The sequence below is a fragment of the Hemicordylus capensis genome, chromosome 2, assembly GCF_027244095.1.
Source record: "Hemicordylus capensis ecotype Gifberg chromosome 2, rHemCap1.1.pri, whole genome shotgun sequence".
NCBI classification, from domain to species: Eukaryota; Metazoa; Chordata; class Lepidosauria; order Squamata; family Cordylidae; genus Hemicordylus; species Hemicordylus capensis.
The window spans coordinates 263,395,800-263,420,215 of NC_069658.1; the positions used below are offsets into that span (position 1 = coordinate 263,395,800).

General features: G+C 44.7%; 1 pseudogene; it reads right to left on the reverse strand.

Annotated features, from left to right (window-relative positions):
- Nucleotides 1–740: 740 nt before the first annotated feature.
- On the reverse strand, nucleotides 741–23,066 carry LOC128343976 (olfactory receptor 2A1/2A42-like; annotated as a pseudogene).
- Between the last annotated feature and the right edge of the window lie 1,350 nt (nucleotides 23,067–24,416).

Here is a 24,416-nt window from a genome sequence, read left to right on the forward strand (position 1 = left end):
CCCAGTCCTCGGTCATGTGAATGGCAACACAGCCTGCTGGCAGCCCATCCTACCATAGAGGCTGGGAGAAGGAGCGTCCCTGCCTCTAGACTGCCTTCAATGCACCACACGAACAGTGCAGCACATTGTGGGCTTTCTGGAGGCCAGGAGTTCTTCCCCTGGCCTCCCTCTCGCCATGCTTCTCACTGAAGTGGCAACTGTTTGGTTGCATGGTGCAGAGAGAGTCAAACAAACAGCTGGTCATGTGGGGGAAAGTAAGAACGCCTCCCCCCCCCCCCCCGCAATCTGGGATTTACAATCGTGTGCATGATCTCAATGTTTCAATCAGTTTTGCATTTCGTGCACCTTTAATTTGAATATACTAGTATCAACTTGGTCTACAACGTATGCTTGATTTTCCTGGTTTCTGTCCTCCATGCAATCCAAATAGTGTTTCTTTCCTCCAAATAATGCGAGGCATTCAAAGATGTTTTTCATGTCATGTGTGAAAACATCTTTACTCTCAGGGAATATTGCCTGAGTGTATATCCAGATGGCTGTCTCCTATACACATTACTAGGTGCTGCAGCAACCAGTCAGAGATGCAAGAGGTGTCCTGTGGAAAGGCAAAAGCCTTTTTACCTCACCCCACCCCACCTCCCCATATTTCTGTGTGCTTAATGGGCCATGCAGTGTAGATATAAGGGAAGGACTTCTGATTTCTCACTCTACCTGAGCCTATAAAAATGAGGTGTTACTCTTCACTGTTTGCAAACCAGTTTGACCAGGGCCCTTTTGGCCTCTTTATTTCTAAGGCTGTAGACAAGTGGATTCAAGAGAGCAGATAAAACATTATGAAAGAGAGAGAACATCTTATCCCTCTCTGGCTCATAGCTGGAGGCTAGGCGCATGTACATGAACATGGCAGCACCATAGAAGAGATTTACCACGATGATGTGTGAGGTACAAGTGGAAAAGGCCTTGAACTTCCCTTCAACTGAGTCGATCATCAAAATGGCAGCCAAGATGAAAACATAAGACAGCACAATAAAAGAAAATGGAGTCATGAGGAGTATTATGCCCAGCAGGAAGTCCACCACCTCATTGATCCATGTATCTGTGCAGGCCAGTTTCAAGATGGCTGGCACTTCACAGAAGAAGTGGTTGGTTTCATTTGGGCCACAGTATGGCAGCCTCAGGGTGAAGCCAGTATGCATCATGGCAAAGAGAAAGCCACAGGCCCAAGAGCCAGCAACCATCTTGATACAGATAGGCTTGCTCATGATGATGGTGTAGCGCAGTAGGTGGCAGATGGCAACATACCTATCATAAGCCATCATGGCATACACTCCGTTATGCCCAGGGACAGGAAGATGTACATCTGGGCAGCACAGCCAGCATAGGAGATGGCTTTCCTTTTGGAGAGAAGGTGCATCAGCAGCTGGGGCATTGTGGTGGTGGTGTAGCCAATGTCCAAGGCAAGAAGGAGAGGTTGGCCAAGAAAAAGTATATGGGTGTGTGCAGATGATAGTCTGTTATGACTATGGTGATAATGAGACCATTCCCCAACAGGATCATCAGGTATAGGCTTAGGAAAACCACAAACAGCAGCTGCTGCATTTTGGGTTGCCTTAAGAAGTCCAACAAGATGAATTCAGACACAGAACTTTGATTCTCCCATGTGAGATCCTTTGCCATCCTTAGCCTATGAGAAATGACATGGAAGTTTAAAAAGAATCACACTGACATGAAAAGTATTGTCAGATTTCCATCTATAAATGATGTGGCCTAAATGGTGCAGGAAGAAATAGTCACACAGAATAATGAAGCCTTCATGGAACTTAATATCCCAGAACTGGTTTAGCCTATGACCCAAACCAAATATAGGGCTATTCACATATTAAGGTTGTTATATCATTTGGTGGGGTCAGTGGGGTTGGGGAGGAGTGGGGGGGGAGGCAGGATCTCACCTACACACACACCCCACCCCTCAGATGATCCATCCTTGGTCTTGGGCTGCCCCGCTCACACACCTACATGAGCCACACTCTGGGGTAGAAGGGCATGCTCATATCCTTCTACCTCAGTATAAGCCCAGGTAGAAAACCTGGGCTACCCTAGCAGAAGAGCGGGACCAATCCTGGCACTCCACACAAACAGCCCTACCTGGGTAGTGCTGTGCAAACCCAGGTAGGGCTGCTTGTGTGCACGCCCTCCTTATGTTGTAGGCATGTACAGGTGTCTCTATGTGTGCATACAGTTTCGTGTGAGTGATGCCTGAACTACAGAGGCAACAAAACATCAGGTGGAAGAGTAGTGTGGTGGAACCATGGATGGTGCCAATTCAGACTGCAGACAGGGAAGCTTTAAAAAAGAGAAAACTTGCAAATAGAAAGCTACCAGAGCAGGGAATGAACTGAGCTGGTTCTCACAATCAAAATCAGGGTAGGAAGAGCATCCAGGCAAGCATCAAGCCCTATGCACACACCTGAGCAATGATCATGCATTGGCAACAATTAAGGTAAGAGAAGTGATCGTGTGCTAGCTGTGATGTGGGTAGGACACCATGGGACATGCTCCCCCCCCATACATCCTGCCCAGATTGCAGCTAGCATTTCTTCTTTCTCAGAAGTGCTCACGGGACTTGCCGCCTGGCTGGGTGCTGCTCCTACCCTAATTTAGATCTTGAGAACCAGCACGCTTCCTGATGGACATTTTGCAGGGAGTTGTGTTTACTTGGGCCAGCATTCAAAATGGATGCCATACATGTAGTTTGAAATTATACAGTCCGCTCTGCCACCCCATTCTTATCACATCATTGGCTGCATGTGTTAAACTAGGCCTGACTATGCATGCATTCCTTTAAAAAGTCAACACAGGGACTGGACCCCTCAAAAATGTAGAATGCAGATTATGTAAATTGCTGGACACTGGCGCAGGAAGGGCATAGGCAGCCTGAGTCAGTGGCCATTTGAGTGGTATTGCAGACGGTGCTGTGCCAATCAGGGGGCAGCCTCCCTGCGGGCTGCTGGGTCAGGGAGCCAGCCACTGCCACCACTGACACCATCATCAGGGGCACCGAGGGGGCTACTGGGTGCCCCCAGCAGTGGGGAGGAGAAGGGCTGAGCTAGGCAGCCCCAGAAGGAACAGAGGTGGCCTCAGAGTCAGCTTAGAACAGGTTCTTCAGACCCATTCACACTATTACAGCTCCACCCCTGCTGCTGGATGTATTAACAATGGTACACACATAGGGCTGGTTTGTACCATACGCCAACCAGACTTATTTAATCATGTGGGGGAGAAGCATGGGCGCACACTCCTCCCCCATCCAGTGTGCCCCCTTGCCTAATTGCATGGGAGGCAGTTTGTCTGGCCCATCCCTCTACATGCAGCCCAGATCCTACCACCCAGTAGTATCAGAACCATTCACAGAGGGGCAGTTGGGATGAATCATCCCTGTGTAATTAGGCACCATTATGCTGGGTAGTGGGGACACATGGGCATCCATGCTCCTCTTCCTTGTGCTTAATGTATGATCTCAAATTAAAGATAATGATCTCAAAACTGTGGTGCACTCACTGGTAACTTCTCAGCTTGTCTACTGCAATGTGCAGTATGTGGGGCTGCCTTTGTATGCTGCTTTGTATGCTTTGTATGCTAAACTTCAGTTAGTTCGAAATGCAGCAGCCAGATTGGTCTCTGGGGTTTCTTGGAGCTACCATATTGTGCCTGTTATAAAGCAGGTGCACTGGCTGCTGATGTGTTTCCAGGCAAAATACAAAGTGTGGGTAATTATTATTATTATTATTTGTGTGTGTGTGTGCTGTTTTTTGTTTTTTTTTTAAACCTTTAGAGTCCTAAAGACCTTAGGACGGGGTTACTTTGGAGACCGCCTTCTTCGTTATGAACCCCACTGCACTTTAAGGTCATCAGGAGAGGTCCGTCTCTGGCTGCTGCCAGCTTGCCTAGCAGTGACTAGGGAATTGGGTCTTCTCTGTAGCTGCTCCTGGGCTCTGGAATGCACTCCCTATGAATAGTAAAGAGTCCTAGCAGCCTTTAAAGAGCCCCTACGAGCCCTTGGTCTGGTCTTTAGTGAGTATTGAAATGATTTTAAACTGGTTTTGATTTTGTTTTCATGAGTTATTTATTTGTTTTTTATCTGTTTTTATATTTGTGAACCACCTAGAGCCATCTGGGTGAGACAGTATAGAAATTTAATAAGCAAACAAACTTACCTATACAGATAAACTGTGTACATTGTATGCAGATTGTACGCATGCAGAATATCACATGTGAATAGAGCTAAAATGGTGTGACTGATTGTAGCCTAATTCACACATTATGTTCAGTCAGTGTACAAGCTATGTACAGTGCAACACCTGCAGATTAGGTGCACATATTGTTTTTCGACACACATACAGAGAGCAGTGGTGTGTGTGTGTGTGTGTGTGTGTGTGTGTGTGTGTGTGTGTGTGAACACCCTCTTCGTTTCCCCATGAGGGCAAATAGCATTTGGAATCCTGTGGAGGTAGGGTGAGGGATGTATAAATGTGTATATATGTGATGTGGTGTAAGGACATAAGCAGGCAAGAAGTTACGCACCCCTGTCTGTGTTCTGAATCACTGCCCTATGACAACAAAGTGACCTGGAGCTGCAGTGGTTGTGACATGCCTGAAGGTGAGCCTTGTCCTCCTGAGACAAGCTTGCTAAAGGCTCCTGGGGAGGGAGAAAGGCACAGCCACACCTCTCCGACAACACTGCCAACAATCACTGAGACAGGCAGGGAGGGGGAAGTAGGGAGGGCTGTGGCCAGTGAGAGGTCTCATGAACGTAGACAGAGCACCCTGGGTGAGACTGTCAAAACTGCACAGGGCTATTTAAACAAGTGAGGAGAGGAGAGCTAGTCTTGTGGTAGCAAGCATGACTTGTCTCCATAGCTAAGCAGGGTCTGCCCTGGTTGCATATGAATGGGAGACTTGATGTGTGAGCACTGCAAGATATTCCCCTCAGGGGATGAAGCCGCTCTGAGAAGAGCAGAAGGTTCCAAGTTCCCTCCCTGGCTTCTCCAAGATAGGGCTGAGAGAGATTCCTGCCTGCAACCTTGGAGAAGTCGCTGCCAGTCTGTGAAGACAATACTGAGCTAGATAGACCAGTGGTCTGACTCAGTATATGGCAGTTTCCTATGTTCCTATGAGTGAATGTGCCAAGGAGGAGAGTGGCATGGCCAAGGTGGCAGGCTTGTCTCCCAGAGAGGAGCAGAGCTAAAGAGGCTGAAACATCTGGAAGAGAATGGAAGACACGCCAGGGCAGACCAACATATGGCGGTGTGTGTGCCTGAGGTGAGGGGTCAAATGCTGCCTTTCCTTGGGTCCTTGCTGGGCCCAGCCCCCTCTCAAAACAGAACCTTGCAAACTTTGCAGGTGGCAGGAAGGAGCGGAGCTGGCCAACAACCTTCTCTGCTCTCCTTAGCAAGCTTTGCAAAGGGTGTGACTCCCCTCAAAGCTCACAAGAGCCAGATCAGTCTTAAAGGGTTGCTCTGATGGCAGCAGTGAGAGGCATCCTGTCCCCCTGCTGGCACCCCAAACTGCTGCCTGAGTTGACTGCCTCCCTTCGTCTCATGATGCCTCACTTCGTTTCAGATGCATGTGAATGGGATCCCCTACCCCCTCCATGCTGAGATGCTGGGGGAGGGTAGAAAGACAGGGATGGCACCTCCAGTGTCCAGAGGACAATACATTCCTTCCTTTGCCACAGCTCTTCTCCTTTAGCCACCTCCTCCCCAAGTTATTTTCTAAAACAAGAACAGTGCTGATATGTGTACTTGTGCATAATGTGTAGTTAGTGACTCAAATATCTTATCTACCAAGAAGATATTGGGTGGGAGGCAGTGTAAGATGAAAGACCAATTTGTTCACTGCAGGAGGGAAGGAGACAGAGACAGAGAGATTAGACAGCCACAGAAATGTGAATTTGAACATGCTGAAAGTTAGTGTTCTAAAAACGAATCCACATAGTGAAATTTCAACTTGACACATCTCTTAAGGCCAATGGAGAAATAATCTCTAACCTGGATTGCAGAGGTCTTTGCTAAAAGCCAAATATCTGCAATGGACTTATTATATAGCCTTTGACAGTCACTCTGCCCTTCTAACCTTCTGACCTGTGAAATAGGGGGAAAATAGGGACCTAAGGCTTGGGACAGTCAATAGATGTTTTCAGAGTTGCTAAGTGGCATCACAGACACATTTCACTTGTGCTATTATCTCACAATAATTTCTGGGGCAACTAGTTAGGATGGCAGCAGCCATGCTTGTTGTTAATAAAGATGACATGAAGAGTACCGGGCTGAGGACAGAGCCCAGCAGGGGAAGGACTGTAGCTCAGCGGAGGAACATCTATGTTGCATGCAGGAGTTCCCAAATTCAATCCCTGGCATCTCCAGGTAGGGCTAGGCAATACCCATCTGAAACCTTGGAACGCTGCTGCCAGTCAGTCAGTGTAGACAATATGGAGCTAGCTAAATGGGCCAAATGCTCTGATGCTGTGTAATCTATATAGCCCTGCAGCACCTCACTTGAACGTTCCCTCCAGTTCGATGAAGGACCATTGATGAGCACCATTTGAGTGTTGCTTTCCAACAGTTGTGAATCCATCTGATATTATTGCTATCTAGCCTACACTGGCGAGTTGCTAACCAAGATATCATGGGGAACTTTGTCAAAAACGTTTCTGACTGCTCTGTAATCTGTTCTAGTATTTTCCCTGGTACCTAAGTCAGATCAGCCAGTCTGTACTTTCCCAGAACCTCCTTTTCTCTCTTCTTAAAGACTGGGACAACATTAAGCTGACTCCAATTTTGTGGTACCTCATCTGTTCTCTCCCTCATCATTTTGTTTGGTGATTCTCAGCAACTTTAACAAGCAGAACTATCCTATAAGTTACATACACAGCTTTTTCTGCAGGAAGATAACATATTACACAAATCTAATAGTTTGATTGTAATACCAGTGGCCCTTTTAAAACACACAACTATTTCTGATGACTATTTGTAAGGTTGCATTAATTCATCAATATTTATTCAGTCCTGACAACCTGGCATTATTTATTTGATTGATTGATTGATTGATTGTGCCTTAAAGTTTGCTTACCTTCAATCTTCATCTCCACATCTGGAAAAGATTTTGTCCCACAAATATTGCATATGCTTTATTAAGTTGAAAATTCTCTCAATTGGTTGCTTCTTCCAAAGTAGTTGTCAAACTGCGTTTAGATATCACAGCTGACCTGTGAACCAACAATGGTTGCTACAGAAAATAACTTACTTACTTTATTTATTTATACCTGGTGGCCCTGCTGGCGCAGCCCCTGGTGGTGCAGTGGTAAAACTGCCGCCCTGTAACCAGAAGGTTACAAGTTCGATCCTGACCAGGGGCTCAGGGTTGACTCAGCCTTCCATCCTTCCGAGGTCGGTAAAATGAGTACCCAGAATGTTGGGGGGCAATATGCTAAATCATTGTAAACCGCTTAGAGAGCTCCGGCTATAAAGCGGTATATAAATGCTATTGCTATTGCTATTGCTATACAAAGGAAATATATTTGGCCAGTTTAGGTGAAGGTCTGCTCTGAGGAGCAAAGCAGTTTCCCCCCGCCCCCACCTCAGCTGCCACTGATAGAACTGTGATGTTAAAGATCTAAAGAGGCAGGGGTGTAACAAGACTGGAGTGGGCCCAGAGACAAAATTTTAAAATGGGCCCCTCACTGACACACACACACACACACACACACCACACACACTTCACATGTGACTTGCCTCGGGGGGGGCCCTCGAGGCGTGGGGGCCCCCAGGCAGCCGCCTCCCCTTGCCTAATAGTAGTTACGCCCCTGTAAAGAGGAGAAAAGATTTTTTAAAAGGCAGGGAAGTCGGTAGTTTCCTTAGATTTTGCGAGTGACTATGCTGCTACTCACGGTGATACAGAAGAACTAAGAAGGAGACTAGAATATTATTTTAAATGCTTCAGAGATATCTCTCAGTTCAAGAGGGACTGGATTATTTATGGAACTCACTAAAGACTAAACCTTAAGAGATTCAATAAATAATAATGAAACCTGTTATTTCTTGATCACTTAGGCTTCTATAATTAATCATATCAAACACAGGGAGAAAGAAGAAGGTGGGCAGAGGAGAAAAGAAGGAGTAAGAAAAGAGAAATAGAAGAAATGAGAAAACATTAAATCAATTTATTATGATTCAGATATGTTTTCACTGCCGTTTTGTGTCACTAGGAGGACTTAGTGTAGTGTCAAGGAGTCACAAAATGGGCTGTTACAAAACATTAGCTCCAAGAGTTTGAAGTGGAGATTTTTTTGAGTTAATGTGTCATGATAAACACGCAAAAAATTCCAATTGGTCCCAAGCCACATACTTGGCTGTGTAAACATGGGAACCAAATTTGGTCTCCAAGGTACCCCACAGGATAATTCCCATGGGCAGGAACAATAGACTTCCAGCATCATCATCTGAAACCTACCCTTGAGCAAGGAACAGAATCATCTGCAAAGCACTGCATACATCCCCTGCCCCTGAAAGACAGTATAGAAGAATACCAACTTACTGAAAGCTGCAGGTTCAGCACAGGGGTGCAGATTCCCCCCCCCCCACACACACACACCAGTATTTAAAGAGTTCCTCCCTCATTTAGAATTAAAAATATGTTACTAACCTCTCCCACCAAACCTAATAATCCTAATCTCTACCCCAAAATGTATTTTCTTTCCATCTATCCATTTATTTATTTCCATAAATAAAGCTATCTTTATTTATCTATTTATATCTAAACCACTTTGGAAACTTTTTGTTGAAAAGCGGTATATAAATATTCATCATATTTGTATTCGCATCCCCTTGAATCCCAGATTAAGTGATGAATTGCCCCCAAACTTTCTGTCTACCCCTGGTCCAAGAAAACCACTAGGGTCATATCCCCCCTAGCATTGGTCATCCACCAGGGCAAATGCACTCTCTGTATCAAAATTCTGGTGAAATTGTTTCTGATAATCAGCACCCGCCAACAGTGCCTCTGAGGAAGTGTCCATGAAGTTTGAATCCTAAGTGGTTGAAGCTTGGATACGCTAAGTCTAGGTCCTAGATGAATGATGACCCTACTGATGTGCATGAACCAAGGTTCGTGCACGGGTTTCATGCTGAACCAGTTTGCATGCATGGGGGTTCTAAGGGGCAGTACCATCACAGCAGCAAGCTGCATGCTGTGGTAAGGACCTGCTCTCCTCTTTTTAAAAGATCCTGCTCGCCACTCACCACTCCCCTCCCTGCAGCGCCAAACCTGTTCGGACCTAGTCTTAAGCATTTTGGTGCTGAACCAGTGCACAAACAACAGTTCATGCACATGCCTAAAGACAACACCTGTGTACATTTGTATATCCACCGTTATAAGATGTTCTATATCAGAGTTATCAATGGTCCACAATTGTGTGGACAGCCCAATTTCATTTATTGCCTGAGTAAGCTGACTGGGATGATGTCATCAATATGCCTATGATAGACTGCTCTATTTTTCATTCTTCTTGGATCCAGAAGCAGCCAGCGGTACCCCTAAGCAGGTGTTTGGAAGCTTTCATGGGCTATATGAGCTAACAAACTCAAACTCAAGATCTCTTGACCTGAGAGTTAAAGTGTTTTTTGTTCTCAAGGAGCCCTCCGTGAATGGCTTAGTGCACAACAGAGGAGAGCTAGGGATGTGCAAAACTGGTCCGGGGGTCTGGGCGCTCGGGGGTTCAGAGTTGAACCAACTCCCCTCCCCGGTTCCATCCAGACCGGTATCACCCCCCCCCCGGCCAGTTCGCTATTTTTTTAAAAAAAAATTAAAATAAATTTCATTACCTTCTGCCCCTTTGGGGGGCTTCCTATAGGCCATGGGGGTGTGTGTCTGTGAACATTCCCCTGCCCCCTCCAGCCTCTAAAATCACCACCGTGGCCCGCTGGAATGTTATTTTTTGGCTCTTTTGGGCCTCCATAAATTGGCAGCCATTTTGGAGGCCACCGTGCATGCGCAAATGGCCTCTGCAAGGCCTGGCATGACCCAGGGCCTCTCAGAGACTATTTGCACATGTACAGTGACCTTAAAAAAAATTTTTTTTAATGGCAGCTGAGAACAAAATGGCCACTGTGCATGTGTGCAAATGGTCTCTGTGAGGCCCTGGGCCATGCCAGATTTTATTCTGTTCACAAATCAAGATAATTTTTGTCATTCTCCTCCATCTAATTATTTACATATCTGGAAGGACGGTTAATGGATGTCTTTATGTATCAGTCTTACTATTTATGTTTATGTATTGTCTTATTAAAATAATTTTTTTTAAAATATATATCCCTAAGAAATTTAGACTGGATCCTCTCAAGTGGACGAAAATCACTATATATTACAGATCTGAGAGTCATAAAGAAGCTGTGAAGTTACCTTGGTTTGAAAGACCTTAATGGCAGCTGGAACATATCTACACCCTGAGGAGAAAATATAATCTCAAAATTGCGGTAGTTGATATCTATGCATTTGTTACAATGGAATTTGTTACAATGGGATTGTCCAGCTCTCTTTCCAACTACCCATTGCTTGAAAGATGACCCCCAAATATTTACATTGTGTTATCAGCACTACACTAACCCCATTAATTTGCCATTTATGCATAGTGGGTTTCCTGGTGAACATTACAACCTTTGTCTTCTGATAATTGATGGAAAGCAAGTTTTCATGACAGCAGTCAACCAGAGCTCTTGGAATTTTTCTCATTCCCACCAGAGAATGTGACAGTAGCATGGGATCATCAGCATAAAAAAGAATGGCTAGATGTCTACGGCCCAATTTTGGTGGGTGAAATTCCAGATTAGAAGGTCTGTCCACCATGTCATTAACGTAATAATTAAACAACAGTGGACCCCCATCACTTCACTAATAGGGCTTGTTAAGTATTTATTTATTTATTTATTTATTTATTTGATTGATTGATTGATTGATTGATTGATTGATTGATTTATATACTGCCCTTCCGAAATGGCTCAGGTAACCCTGCAGATTGCAACACACTCATAAGTGAAAGTCCCTATAGAGGTTTTTTTATTAGCATAAGTAACCTTCAGTCGATTGAAGAGTTTTATAATCCCCCCCCAACAGTTTATCACAAGGAATGTGATCAAAGGCTGCCTTAAAGTCAACAAAGGTGGCATACAGCGCACCCCTCGGCTTGTTCTTGTACTTATTTATTAGATGCCTCAGGACCCAACTGGTCTATGGTAGATTATCCAGCTCTGAAACCAGCCTGCTCCTCTACCAGTACACTTTCTTGCTCAAACCAATCAAGGAGCTTCTGATATAGGTGTCTAGCATAACGTTTACCAATTATACAGAGGAGGCTAATCAATCTATAATTAGCTGGATCAGTTTTGATTCCTTTCTTAAAGACTGGGATAATTATAGACAAGCCCCAATCATGAGGTATACATGCAGATTGGTTAATACAGTATATGTAAGGAGTGGTACTAGTACTGGAGCCCACCACACCAGATTAGATTTTATCAGTTCAATGGGAATAAAATCACTACCAGGTGCCTTCCCAGATATTTTTTTTTTTTTTGCCCAACCAGTTCATTAATCTCCCCAGGGGTAACTGAGGGCCATTCTGGTATGGAAAGGTCCACCTCATAATCAATAGTATAGAAATAGTTTGGGGCAGCCATAAAGTGGGCAGGAAAAAAGGATTCCCAAATTCCAGGTGGGATCAGGTAATAATCTTGGACTGGGACTGATTTGAGGCTTATTCTCCCTCTGACTAGTGACCAAAATCTAGAGGAATTTTTTTAGTCTAGAGGCCTGTATCAACAACTGCCAGGACTCTTTGATTTCCAGTTTTTTCTTATGGTAAATCAGATTTTTATACTGTTTCTTTCAGCGCCATCACTGATTGAGAAGATGTTAACAGGTTACCTGCTCTAAATAAATTAAATTATTTAACCAGCTGTTTTCTGGCTAAAACACATTCATGGTCGAACCCATGGTTTCGATTGGTTGTTATTATTAGATGGGGGCCCAGACACCTCTCATTAGTGAGAGGGCCCTGTAGTTGCTGGATCAGTATTTGATAATTATCTAAAATTTCAATAATCAACTGGACATTAAGAACATAAGAACATCCCTGCTGGATCAGGCCCAAGGCCCATCTAGTCCAGCATCCTGTTTCGCACAGTGGCCCACCAGATGCCGCCAGAAGCCACAGGCAGGACGGCATGCCCTCTCTTCTGCAGTTACTCCCATGCAACTGATACTCAGACGCATCCTGCCTTTGAGGCTGGAGGTGGCCCACAGCCCTCTGACTAGTAGCCTTTGATAGACCTCTCCTCCATGAAGTTATCCAAACCCTTCTTAAACCCATCCAGGTTTTTGGCCATCACCACATCTTGTGGCAGAGAATTCCACAAGTGGATTATGCGTTGTGTGAAAAAGTACTTCCGTTTGTTGGTCCTAGATTTCCTGGCAATCAATTTCATGGGATGACCCCTGGTTCTAGTTTTATGGGAGAGGGAGAAGAATTTCTCTCTATCCACTTTCTCCACACCATGCATGATTTTATAGACCTCTATCATGTCTCCCCACAGTCGTCGTTTCTAAACTAAATAGCCCCAGGTGTTGTAGTATTGCCTCATAAGAAAGGTGCTCTAGGCCCCTGATCATCTTGGTTGCCCTCTTCTGCACCTTTTCCAGTTCAACAATGTCCTTTTTAAGATGTGGTGACCAGAATTGTATGCAGTACTCCAGGTGTGGTTGCACCATATTTTTGTATAAGGGCATTATAATAATAGCCATTTTATTTTCAATCCCCTTCCTAATGATCCCTAGCATGGGATTGGCCTTTTTCACAGCTGCTGCACATTGAGTCAACACTTTCAACAAGCTGTCCACCACGACCCCAAGATCCCTCTCCTGGTCAGTTACCAACAGCTCAGATCTCATCAGCATATACTTGAAGTTGGGGTTTTTCGTCCCAATGTGCATCACTTTACACTTGCTAACACTGAACCGTATTTGCCACTTTGTCGCCTGCTCCCCCAATTTAGAGAGATCCCTTTGGAGCTTCTCACAATCTGTTTTGGATTTCACTACCTGAAAGAGTTTGGTATCATCTGCAAATTTGGCCGCCTCGCTGCTTGCTTACCCCTACTTCTAGATCATTTATGAATAAATTAAAAAGCACCAGTCCCAATACAAATCCCTGGGGGACCCCACTTCTTACTTCCCTCCATTGTGAAAACTCTCCATTTATACCTACCCTCTGTTTCCTGTCTTTCAACCAGTTAGCAATCCACACATGTACTTGTCCCCTTATCCCATAACTGCTAAGTTTCCTCTGCAGTCTTTGATGAGGAACTTTGTCAAAAGCTTTTTGGAAGTCCAGGTATACTATGTCAACTGGATCACCTTGATCCACACACTTGTTGACACTCTCAAAGAAGTCCAAAAGGTTGGTGAGGCAAGATTTACCTTTGCTCAAGCCATTCTAGTTCACTCCCAGCAGGGCCTGTTCTTCTATGTGCTTTACCATTCTATCCTTGAGGATGCTTCCCATCAATTTGCCGGGAACAGACATTAGGCTAACCAGCCTGTAATTTCCCGGATCGCACATGGATCTCTTTTTGAAAATCAGTGTTACATTTGCTACTCTCCAGTCCTCTGGTACAGAGCCCGGTTTCAGGGATAAGTTACATATTTTAGCAAGGAGGCTGGCAATTTCACATTTGAGTTCTTTGAGGACTCTGGATGGATGCCATCTGGCCCTGGTGATTTGTTTTCAATTTTTCCAGACAGTTTAGGAAATCATCTCTTGCCACTTCTATCTGACTCAGTTCTCTAGCCTCCATCCCTAAGAAGCCTGGTTCAGGAACAGGTATATGCCCAGTATCCTCTGCCATGAAGACGGACCCAAAAAAACTCATTTGGCTGCTCTGCAACCTCCATATCCTCCTTAATAATCCCTTTCACTCCCTCATTGTCTAATGGTCCAACCACCTCCCTGGCAGGTTTCCTGCTTCTGATGTATTTAAAGAAGTTTTTGTTATTCCCCTTGATACTTTTGGCTAAATGTTCCTCAAGCTCTCTTTTCGCCTCCCTTATTGTCACCTTGCATTTCTTTTGCCAGAGTTTGTGTTCCTTTCTGTTCTCTTCATTTGGGAATTGGAAGAGGCCTTCCAATTTCAGAAGGAAGTCTTCTTCCCTTTTATGGCTTCCTTGACGGTACCCGTTAGCCATGCTGGCATCCTCCTGGACTTAGTGATACCTTTCCTCCTTTTGGGTATACAATCTAACTGGGCTTCTAATATTGTGGTTTTGAGTAAACTCCATGCACTCTGGAGCGAAGTGACTCTCCTGGATTTCCCTTTCAGCTTTCTTTTCACCGTACTCCTCATTTTGGAGAAGTTTCCTCTTCTGAAATTCAAAATGTCTGTGTTAGACTTCCTTGGTGGTTCTCTCCCCGCAAGTATGCTGAATTTGATGGCACTATGGTCACTGTTCACCAAAAGGTCGATGACACTGACATCACGCACCAGGACCTGGGTGCCACTCAGAATTAAGTCATTAAAAGGTTATATCTGATGTGCAACAATTCCACTGACTCAAGTAGATCACTCAGGAATTTGGTGGTTTCGCTGGTCCATCCGATGCGAGAATGGGAGATGGTGTCAGCATCAACACGAGTTGGTTCCTCTGGAATATAAATGTTTCTATCTGGGGATCTCACACACAAAGTCAAGGGCATATGGTCCCTTTCCACCTTAAGGTCAACTTTCAGCTGTAAAGTTGAAGAGTTTAGCTGTAAAGTTTCAGTAAAACATGATCTAGTAAATTTCTAGAGGCTACAAAATAATCAATAGTAACCCTCCCCCATCCAGTATGTGAGTTCTCTGACCAAATCACCTTCTGATGACCCATTTAGGTAAACATATCAATATTGTTGACAAATTCTAGTCATTGTTGAATTCATGATTTCATTTTGGCATGACTTGCTGTTATTGGCTGAATGCCCAGACATCAGTGTTGATTTAAGTTTTATCTCTGCAAGGTCAGTTTTAGCAGCTGTTTCAGAGCCATGAGACTTTTTAACCCTTTTGCTACATAAAGGAAAGCTATAATTATCCAAAAAGTAATAAAAAATTGATGCTAAATGATTGCATATTCATAAAAGTTTAGATGGAACTTCATTCTGTTAGACCATGATAACCAGTCTTTTATGAAAGTTAACATTCGGTAGCCAGTAAAGGGATTGAATACCACTTGAATACCACTTGTGCTGGATTGCAGCAAAGCAATTGGCTCAGAGATTGGAGAACTGCCTTTTTGCTGTTCCAGTGATTATAATTAATCCAGAATGACCAATAAATAAAGCAATTTGCTTGCTCTGTAGGCTATGAGAGTTCCTAAAGTTTTTAGAGTTGTTTCCAGCAGGTAAACATCTCGGGGAACAAGATAAGGTGTAGGCATTTGTCACGTCTGCTGAAACAGAAGTAATGGATTACTGAAAACAGTACTGGATACCTTAGCTGAGGATTTACATAAATATCAGCTGGGTACAGGCTGTAAGGATAATATTTACAGCCTGTACCCAGCTAATATTTATGTAGATATTTATGTTTGAGAACCCCTGCATTAGGGAATGCTTTCTTCCATTTGTGCCTCTGCCTATTTGTGAAGAAAATCAGAGAAAGCCTTGCTTTGTGAACAGCCTATATCCTTAGAATGATTCAGTGGTGAGAATGTTCTCATTGCTATCATCAGCCGCTGCCATCTTGGAAGGAGCTCCACTCCTCTCACCACTGGTATCTGTAGCAACTGGAAGACACAACAATTAGAGCAGAAACAGAATTTCAAACAAATGGCATAATATAATAAATGGTAAATACTGTCAGTAATTTTATCAATTTTCAAGTCATGCCTTTCAGTTCAGGCACAATGTTTAGGTGCTGCCATGTGCATGTGATATGCAGAAATTAGCTGCATGGACCCAAAGAAAGGAGAAGAGAAGATAGCTATTAGAAAAGGATCAGAAACTTCAAACTTAGAATGACATCAGAGCGTGATGACCGAATGGTGGTGACTGTATGATCAATATAAATTGATCGTTTATATGGCAAGGTGGCACCTTGACAACTTGCAATCTGTGTCTGTTTTAGAGTCTGGCTCATTATCTAAAAGATAAACTCTGAAAATTTGAGTCAAGAATAGGGATACAAATTTAAATCTTCTGAGAATCCATCATTGGCTATTTTAAATATATATTTTAAATATAAACTTTGGAATATTTGAGTTCAGAATATCTCAAAGTTTCCAAGAAGTATTTCTTCAATAACAGGTAACTATCTCCCAGAAGAAAGATACCTAATTAACTGAACAATTGATTCTCCCTTGAGTTAAAAATAAATAGATTTGGTTTTGTTAAACAACAGCATTTTAATGATTCCAATTAATAAGTACCAGTGGGTCTTGTTGCAGAAGATGTTTTTTCTGAACAATATAATTAAACAACTTTTAAATGGAAAACTGTCCACTAATTAGCAAATGAAAACTTTTTTTAAAAAAAATCAACAACTCATATCTGATTCAAGTATACTGAAAACTATTGACATGAATCTCATTAGTTTGCAGTATTTTTCAAACTGTATGTAAATGGTGATGAAGCACTCAGATTCACAATCCAGTAAAATGGAAACATTTTTATGGACATAAATTATTTCATTTCATTCCCTGTCTTTCTTCCATGGACATGGTACAAAAGGCTTTCAGATGGTCAGAGGCGTAACTAGGGAAAACGGCGCCCGGGGCAAGCACTGAAATTGCACCCCCTGCCCCCCCCAACATACATCTGACTGACACACATGTGTTTTTTCCTCACAACAACCCTGTGAAGTTGGCTTGTATCTCAAACATCAGAATTATGATGCACTGAATGATGATACATCCTACATTACATTTAGGTATTTCTCTGTGTAAACTGCCCTGAGCCATTTTTGGAAGGGTGGTATAGAAACCGAATTAATAATTATTAATATTAATATTATTATTGTTATTATTATTATTATTATTATTATTATTATTATTAATAATAATAATAATAATATTTCAGAAGAAACAAGGAGGTCTTGCAGCACTTTGAAGACTAACATGGCAATTGTAGCCTAACCTTTTTGTGGACTTGAGCTCACTTCATCTGGTCCATAAAAGCCTATGCTACAACAAGTGAGTTAATATTTAAAGTGCCACAAGACTTCTTGTATTCTTACTGCATCAGACAGCATGGCCCCTCTGGAAATTGTTACTACAGAAGAGCAGCAGCCCAACTTTTAAAAGTGTGATCATCTTTATTGCAAACACAAAATCCATTAAAATTGTTAAGTCAAGATAAGAGACTTCTGAATCTTGACTGCAATCAAGATGATCACACTTTAAAAAGTTGGGCTACTGCTCTTCTGTAGTAACAATTTCCAGAGTGCTGTCTGTGCTGTTGTTGAATAAGCATATTAAAATAATATTATAATAAGCATTTTCAGGGCCAGCATGGTGTAGTGGTTAGTGTGTTGAACTAGGACTGTGGAGACCTGAGTTCAAATCCCCATTCAGCCATGATACTTGCTGGGTGACTCTGGGCCAGTCACTTCTCTCTCAGCTGAACCTACTTCACAAGGTTGTTGTGAGGAGAAACTTGAGTATGTAGTACACCGCTCTGGGCTCCTTGGAGGAAGAGTGGGATATAAAATGTAAAAATAATAATAATAAATGTTTGTCTGTTTCTTAGTAGAACTAGTTTGTTCATGCTAGCTGTTGGTACCAAAAGACAGATATCATTTATCTTAAAAGAATCTCATTTGATTTGGACTACAGATGGCATCTATATTTTAAAGTGCTAATTGAAGCCAAAATCAATAGATTGCTTTCCAGTGAACTGAGAGAGGTAGTGTTTGATTTCTCTAATGATTCAGAAGATTTCTTCTTAAACGTTATTTGCAGAAGGGAAAGTGTGGCGTTTGGGTGGGGAGTAATGTAATGTTTCATTACTGGATAAAGTAAATGAGTATTGTCAGGGGTATATATGGTTATCTATAAATGGGCATATTGTTGCCCTACTAAGTCCCCAAAATCATGCTTCTGAGACAGCACAAAGGTAGCTGCTGGCATGGTATATCTTGTTCTATGCCCTTGTCAGCACTTTTAGGACTTTGTCAAAAAGTCTTATACTGTCATTATTATTATTATTATTTTACATAATATATTATGACCATTCTTAGGTTTTGGTGTTGTTCTTCCTAATAATTCTAAACTAATTGACTGTTCTCAACTTCCCCTCAACATTGTTATTAATGTTGGCTGACATTCTCATTGCATGCAAAAAGACCTAGTCTCCCAAGCCACCCGCCACCTAATGAAGCAGCTTTGTGAAATCTTTCCATATGCGAATACTAATGAAGATCTTCCAGCACAATTAAAATCACAGCCAGTGGCTGAAGAGGAAACACCAAACAATAGCAACTGTCTAGATGTGCATATTATTTTCATGTTGCAACTAGCTTTTGTTCAGGTCTAATGTTAAAAACTTTCACATTTCAAATGGCCCTTGCCATCCTTGACAGTGCAAAGTACTGTCAGCAACTTTGAAGAGCAGTAATGTCTTGGGTTCTTTTGCTCCGGTTTTTAAAAATCTGATTAATCTGATCAGATGGAGCTAAAACTAGTAGTGTATTGATTTTGGGAGGGGTGGGTTGGGGCTTGTGTAATCTTTAAAGCTATGTTTTTACCTAGAAAATCACCCCTGGATTGATTTTCCTTGGATTCTTGCAGAAGGAACATATTTTTCCCCCTCCCCCCACCCACCTCAAACATTTGCAACTTGGAGAGAGGAGGAATTAGAGAAGGCACATCCAGAGAGGAATTAACATGATACTTCTTGGGAAGGAAGCTGCGGTGGTTCCATTGTTGATTCAGCCTCACACCTTCATTTTATTATCATACAGCAGGAACTGAGCCTTTCATCATCCACCCGCCCCGCCCCCCAGCCGCCGGGAGCATTCCTCTTTGGTCAAAGCCTATGTTTGATATACAATCAGTACAAGTGGCAAACAGTTTGCAAACACTGAGATTATATTCATATTAAGTGTTGGGGGCTAAAAGCCATTTTTTAAAGGACACTTGGAGAGAGGAGGATTAGGCGAAACAGGGCACATACATTTCTAGAGAAATTAACAGACATCATGATACTTTGGAAGGAAGCTGCTGCCGTTCCATTTTGTTGATTCACAGGCTGCTGACCCACCCACCTTAATTTTCATGCATGAGTGAGCAAACAAACACGGACTCCCTCCCGACTCCGTCCTTCTCAGCTCCCTCGAAAGGCTGCCCATAAGGACAAAAGCAACATAGATAATTATGCAGATTCTCCCCGCATTTCTCAAGCAGAGAGTCTTTGTGTGCCCAGATTGAGAGAGCGAAAGAGAAAGACAAAAAGAAAAGCTTTACCTCGGCTTTAAGCTGCCCAGCCCTAAGGAAGAAAAGGAGAACTTCCTTCCAAACAAGCCTCCGTGTTCTCTCCTGCCTGCTGCAGCCCCAGGCTCTCCTTCGCTCCGTGACCACGCCACATGGATGCAGCAAACAAGCCTCCGTGTTCTCTCCTGCCTGCTGCAGCCCCAGCAACGACGCGACGGCGTGGCTCTACATCGCTCCACGACCGTGCCACGTGGGTGCAGCCTGCTGCTGCAAAGTTACCGAGGCAAGCTGGGAGGACGCCAGGACGGAGACCCACGCATGCGCAGCGCGACTACCCTAGAAAGGCGCCTGCTGCAGCGCCCGCCGCCAAGCCACCCTGATGCATCCTGATGCAGGCCAGCAAAGCAATGGGGGGGGCGGCCGCAGAAGGGACCGGAGCCGGACCGCTCGGGGGGGGCGCCGATGCGCTCCCTTGACTGCTGCTGCGGCTCGGCTGAGCCAGAAATTTGAATTTAAAAATTTAATTTTAAAAAAAAAAATTAAAAAAATTGGGGGGATCGGCGGGGGTCATGGCGGCGCCCCCCACGTGATCCGCAGCGATGGCGCCCGGGGCACATGCCCCCCCTGCCCCCCCTATCGTTACGCCTATGCAGATGGTCTCCTGTTCAAATGCTAACCACAGAGAGACCTTTCAGCATCTTATGTTTTCAGACCATGCTCTGAGTCTACAAGGACTCTGAGGGTCCTTTTTTGTCCCATTCCTGTGCGGATTATTTTCATTGTCTCTGTTCTGGTCTAGGATGTGTCTGTGTCTGTGTCAGGCTTGGACCGGCCCACAGGGCAACAGGGCATATTCCTGGTGGGTCCCACCTGCAGGGTGCCCTTGCACCCCAACTCCAACCCTTAATTACCCATTCTGCTCAAAACCCAGCGCTCTCCCCACATAGATTCCACCACCCTCTCAGTGCCCCCAGTCCGGCCCTGGTCTGTGTTCAGACTTGGAGGTGGAGTCTAAGTTTCAGTTTAGCCTTCCTACTTGTTGACTCTTCCTCTCTCTGCATAAGAGACTATTCATCTGTTTATTGTTTTCTTAGCCCATGTTTTTTAGTTAGTAATAAATATGAAACTATCATTTCTCAGTTAAGGTTGGCTTTCTGTTCAGTTACTTACAGTAGATAAATAATTTATCTGCAACAATTCCTATGAGGTTGCCTCAACTGATGTGAGAAGTAGGGATGTGCAAAACGATTTGTACCCGACTCAGGCCATTTCGGGCAATTTGTCAACAAAACAAATCGCCCCTTTGCACCTTCCGAAAGTTCCATTGACAAAATGGATTGCTCCTGTTTCAGCTCCGAAAGATTTGTTGCTTCGGACCACACTTCGGTTCTGAGTGTGGATTCTATGATAGCAAATGAGATTTTCAATGAGACACCATGAATCCACTCTCATTTGCTATCATAGAATCTACACTCCGAACATCTAAGAAACAACAGAACCCTGTACCCCATGGGTTAGAAACCCATGGGGGTGGTTGGCACCCTATGTGCACTACATCACCACTCTCTCTGGGCCACCCCAGCACCCCCCAAGTGCACTTATAGGGCTGCTGAAACCTCCATTATACCTTATAGGGAAAAACCTTAAAGATGCGTAAACTTCAACAATTCACCAAAAATCAGCCCTCTGCCCAAATCCTTAAAAAAAAAAAAAATCTGGTAGCTTCCTTGCCCCTATCTTGCACTACCACCAACCTGCACAGCTCTGGGCCACCCCTTTCCCCCCGACGTGAAGCAATACACCCTCCATTATACCTAATGGGGAAAAACCTTAAAGACGCGTAAACTTCAACAATTCACCCAAAATCAGCGCTTTGCACAATCACTCTGCAATTGGGGTGGTAGCCTCCACCAATTAGGCACTACGACCCCACCCCACTATTCTGCCCCAGATCCCACGTTATGCCCCCAATCTGCCCCAAAGACACTAAAACTTCAGAAATTCACCAAAAATCAGCCCTCTGCCCAATCCCTCTGCAATTGGGGTGGTAGCCTCCACCCTTTAGGCACTACCACCCCACCCCACTCTTTTGGCCCTGGGACCCGAAATTCAAGTAGACATCACATCAGACCTTTTTTCATTGAAGTCAATTGGAGGCAAAAAGGCGGGAAATTCAAATTGATGTCATTGCTCAAAATGGAGGGGGAAGAAGAAGGCATTTATTGGCCCCAAAATGGAGGGCCGAAACAACAAATATGTCGGATTCGAAGCAGGGGTGATTCGTTTCGGATCCGAATAATTTGGGGGGGCTTCGAGGGTGATTCGGTTCGGATCCGAATCACCAGAAATCAGCAGTTTCGGGTACAGATCGATCTGTACCCAAAACGTTTCGCACATCCCTAGCTTCAAGTATTGTGGTTTTGAGTAAACTCCATGCACTCTGGAGCGAAGTGACTCTCCTGGATTTCCCTTTCAGCTTTCTTTTCACCGTACTCCTCATTTTGGAGAAGTTTCCTCTTCTGAAATTCAAAATGTCAGTGTTAGACGTCCTTGGTGATTCTCTCCCCGCATGTATGCTGAATTTGATGGAACTGTGGTCACTGTTCCCTAACGGGTCGATGACACTGACGTCACGCACCAGGTCCTGGGTGTCACTCAGAATTAGGTCCAAGGTTGCCCTGATTTCTTCCTGCAACTCCCAGTCACTGTTGGCATTTTGATCTGGAGGGCAATAGCACATCCCCAGTAGCACGTTCCCTTTCCGGCCTTGTATAGTCACCCACAGGGTTTCTGTGGAGGACCCCGGTCCACCTAGGTTTTCAAGCTTGTTAGATTCTATCCCTTCTTTAACATACAGTGCTACTCCACCTCCAATGCGCCCCTCCATGTCCTTTCTGTAGAGTTTATACCCAGGGATGACTGTGTCCCACTGGTTCTCACTGTTCCACCATGTTTCTGTTATGCCCACTATATCTATTTCTGTCTTAGCAACCAAGCACTCCAGCTCACTCATCTTGGCTCAAAGGCTTCTGGCATTGGCACATAAGCACCTATACTCTGAATCTCTCCCCTGAAGTATTCTATTCTTATGACTCTTTGACCTGCTGGCACAGGCTCCTGTCTGCTCTTTATGCAGTTCTGCACTGTCGCCTTCTGTTTTATCTGAATTCATTGCACCCTCGCACTTTAATGGATGCCTTTTGCCAAATGGGATACTGCCCAGCTCCCGTCGGCTGTTCCCCAGGTGTCATTTTAAAAGCTGCTCTGCCACCTTTTTGATTTTAAGCGCCAGCAGTCTGGTTCCATCTTGGTTCAAGTGCAACCCGTCCCTTTTGTACAGGCCTTGCTTGCCCCAAAATGTGTCCCAGTACCTAACAAATCTAAACCCCTCCTCCCGGCACCAACATCTCATCCACGAAGTCCGCATTGAGAGTCCGGCATGTCTGGCCGGACTTGGCAACCGTTGCTGCACGGTTCCTCTCATACCCACCAACCAGTGTCTCAAGCGAGAGGTTGTTCTCCATGGCCGTGGACGTGGTGACCTGGATGCTCATGTCTGGATGCGGAGTTGATTGAGCAGCTGGTCTTCTTGAAGGCCAACCTCCCCCTGCTGGGCTACCCCAAGCTGGCCGTGGAGGGTGAGTGACTCACGTCACCCCCCTATGCAGTGCCTCCCATGCCACAGCCACTCATCCTGACCAAGATGTGTCACAGCTGCTGACACATCCGGCAGACATGCACACAGGCCCCACCGCACTGCCAGCCTGAGAATGATGAGATGGTGGGTTGCTGCTGTGCTGGCACTCAGCGCTAGGACAAGCGAGTGCTCCCTGCATCAGGGAGGGGTTCTCCCAGATGTTGCTGAGAGAGACTACAACTCCCATTCCCCACTGTTGCAAGGGCTGTCCACCATCAAGACTAGTAGGGACAGTGGGAGTTGTAGTCACTCTCAGCAGAATACATCTGTGGATCCCTCCCTGAGGGCCGGAAGGCAGAAGTGGCACACCATCCATCACAGAGGCAGGCTGCTGCGTGTGCAGGCACACAGGAATGTTTCTGGGATGCTATGTCTCACACATGCCTTACGTTGGACTACACACACACACACATACACACACAGAGCACACTGTCACAGAGGGTTTGCTTTTTTCCCCTTTACAATGTTTGTTTGAACTGTTTCAAGCATGCATGACACCATAAAGCCCATGATGGAGGTGGGTGGCGCGTCCTGGCCTGGCACCACTATGGCCCAGCACCACCACCACCACCCAGCACCACCACCCGTGGTTGGTGGGGAGGGGAGGTAGGAGCAAGGACAATGACAATGACAAACAAGACATGACAATGACAAACAAGAATCCACTCATCTGATACCAGAGAATCTACACTCAGATTACCTCAGAAACAACAAAACCCAGTACTCCATGGGCTTGTGGGTATGGGTATGGTTGGCACCCTATGTGCACTATGCCACCACTCACTCTGGGCCACCCAGTGCCCCCCAAGTGCAGTTATGGGGCTGCTGGAAACCGCCATTATTCCCTATGAGGAAAAAGCTTAAAGACGCGCAAACTTTATTAATTCTTTAAAAAAATCAGCCCTTTTCCCAATTCCTTTGAAATATGGGTGGTGGCAGGCACCCATTGGGGCACTACCACCCGACCCACTCTTCTGGCCTAGAAACCCCCTTTCTGCCCCAAATCTGCCCCAAAGATACGCAAACTTCAAAAATCAGCCCTTTGCCCAATCACTCTGAAATCTGGGTGGTAGCTACCCATTGGTGCAAGGAACCAACTTACTTGCACCCATTGGTGCATTGGCACTACCACCCACCACAACTCACCCTGGGCTACCCTGGTGCCCCCAACGTGAAGCTATATGTTTTCTGGAATCCCCATTAGTCC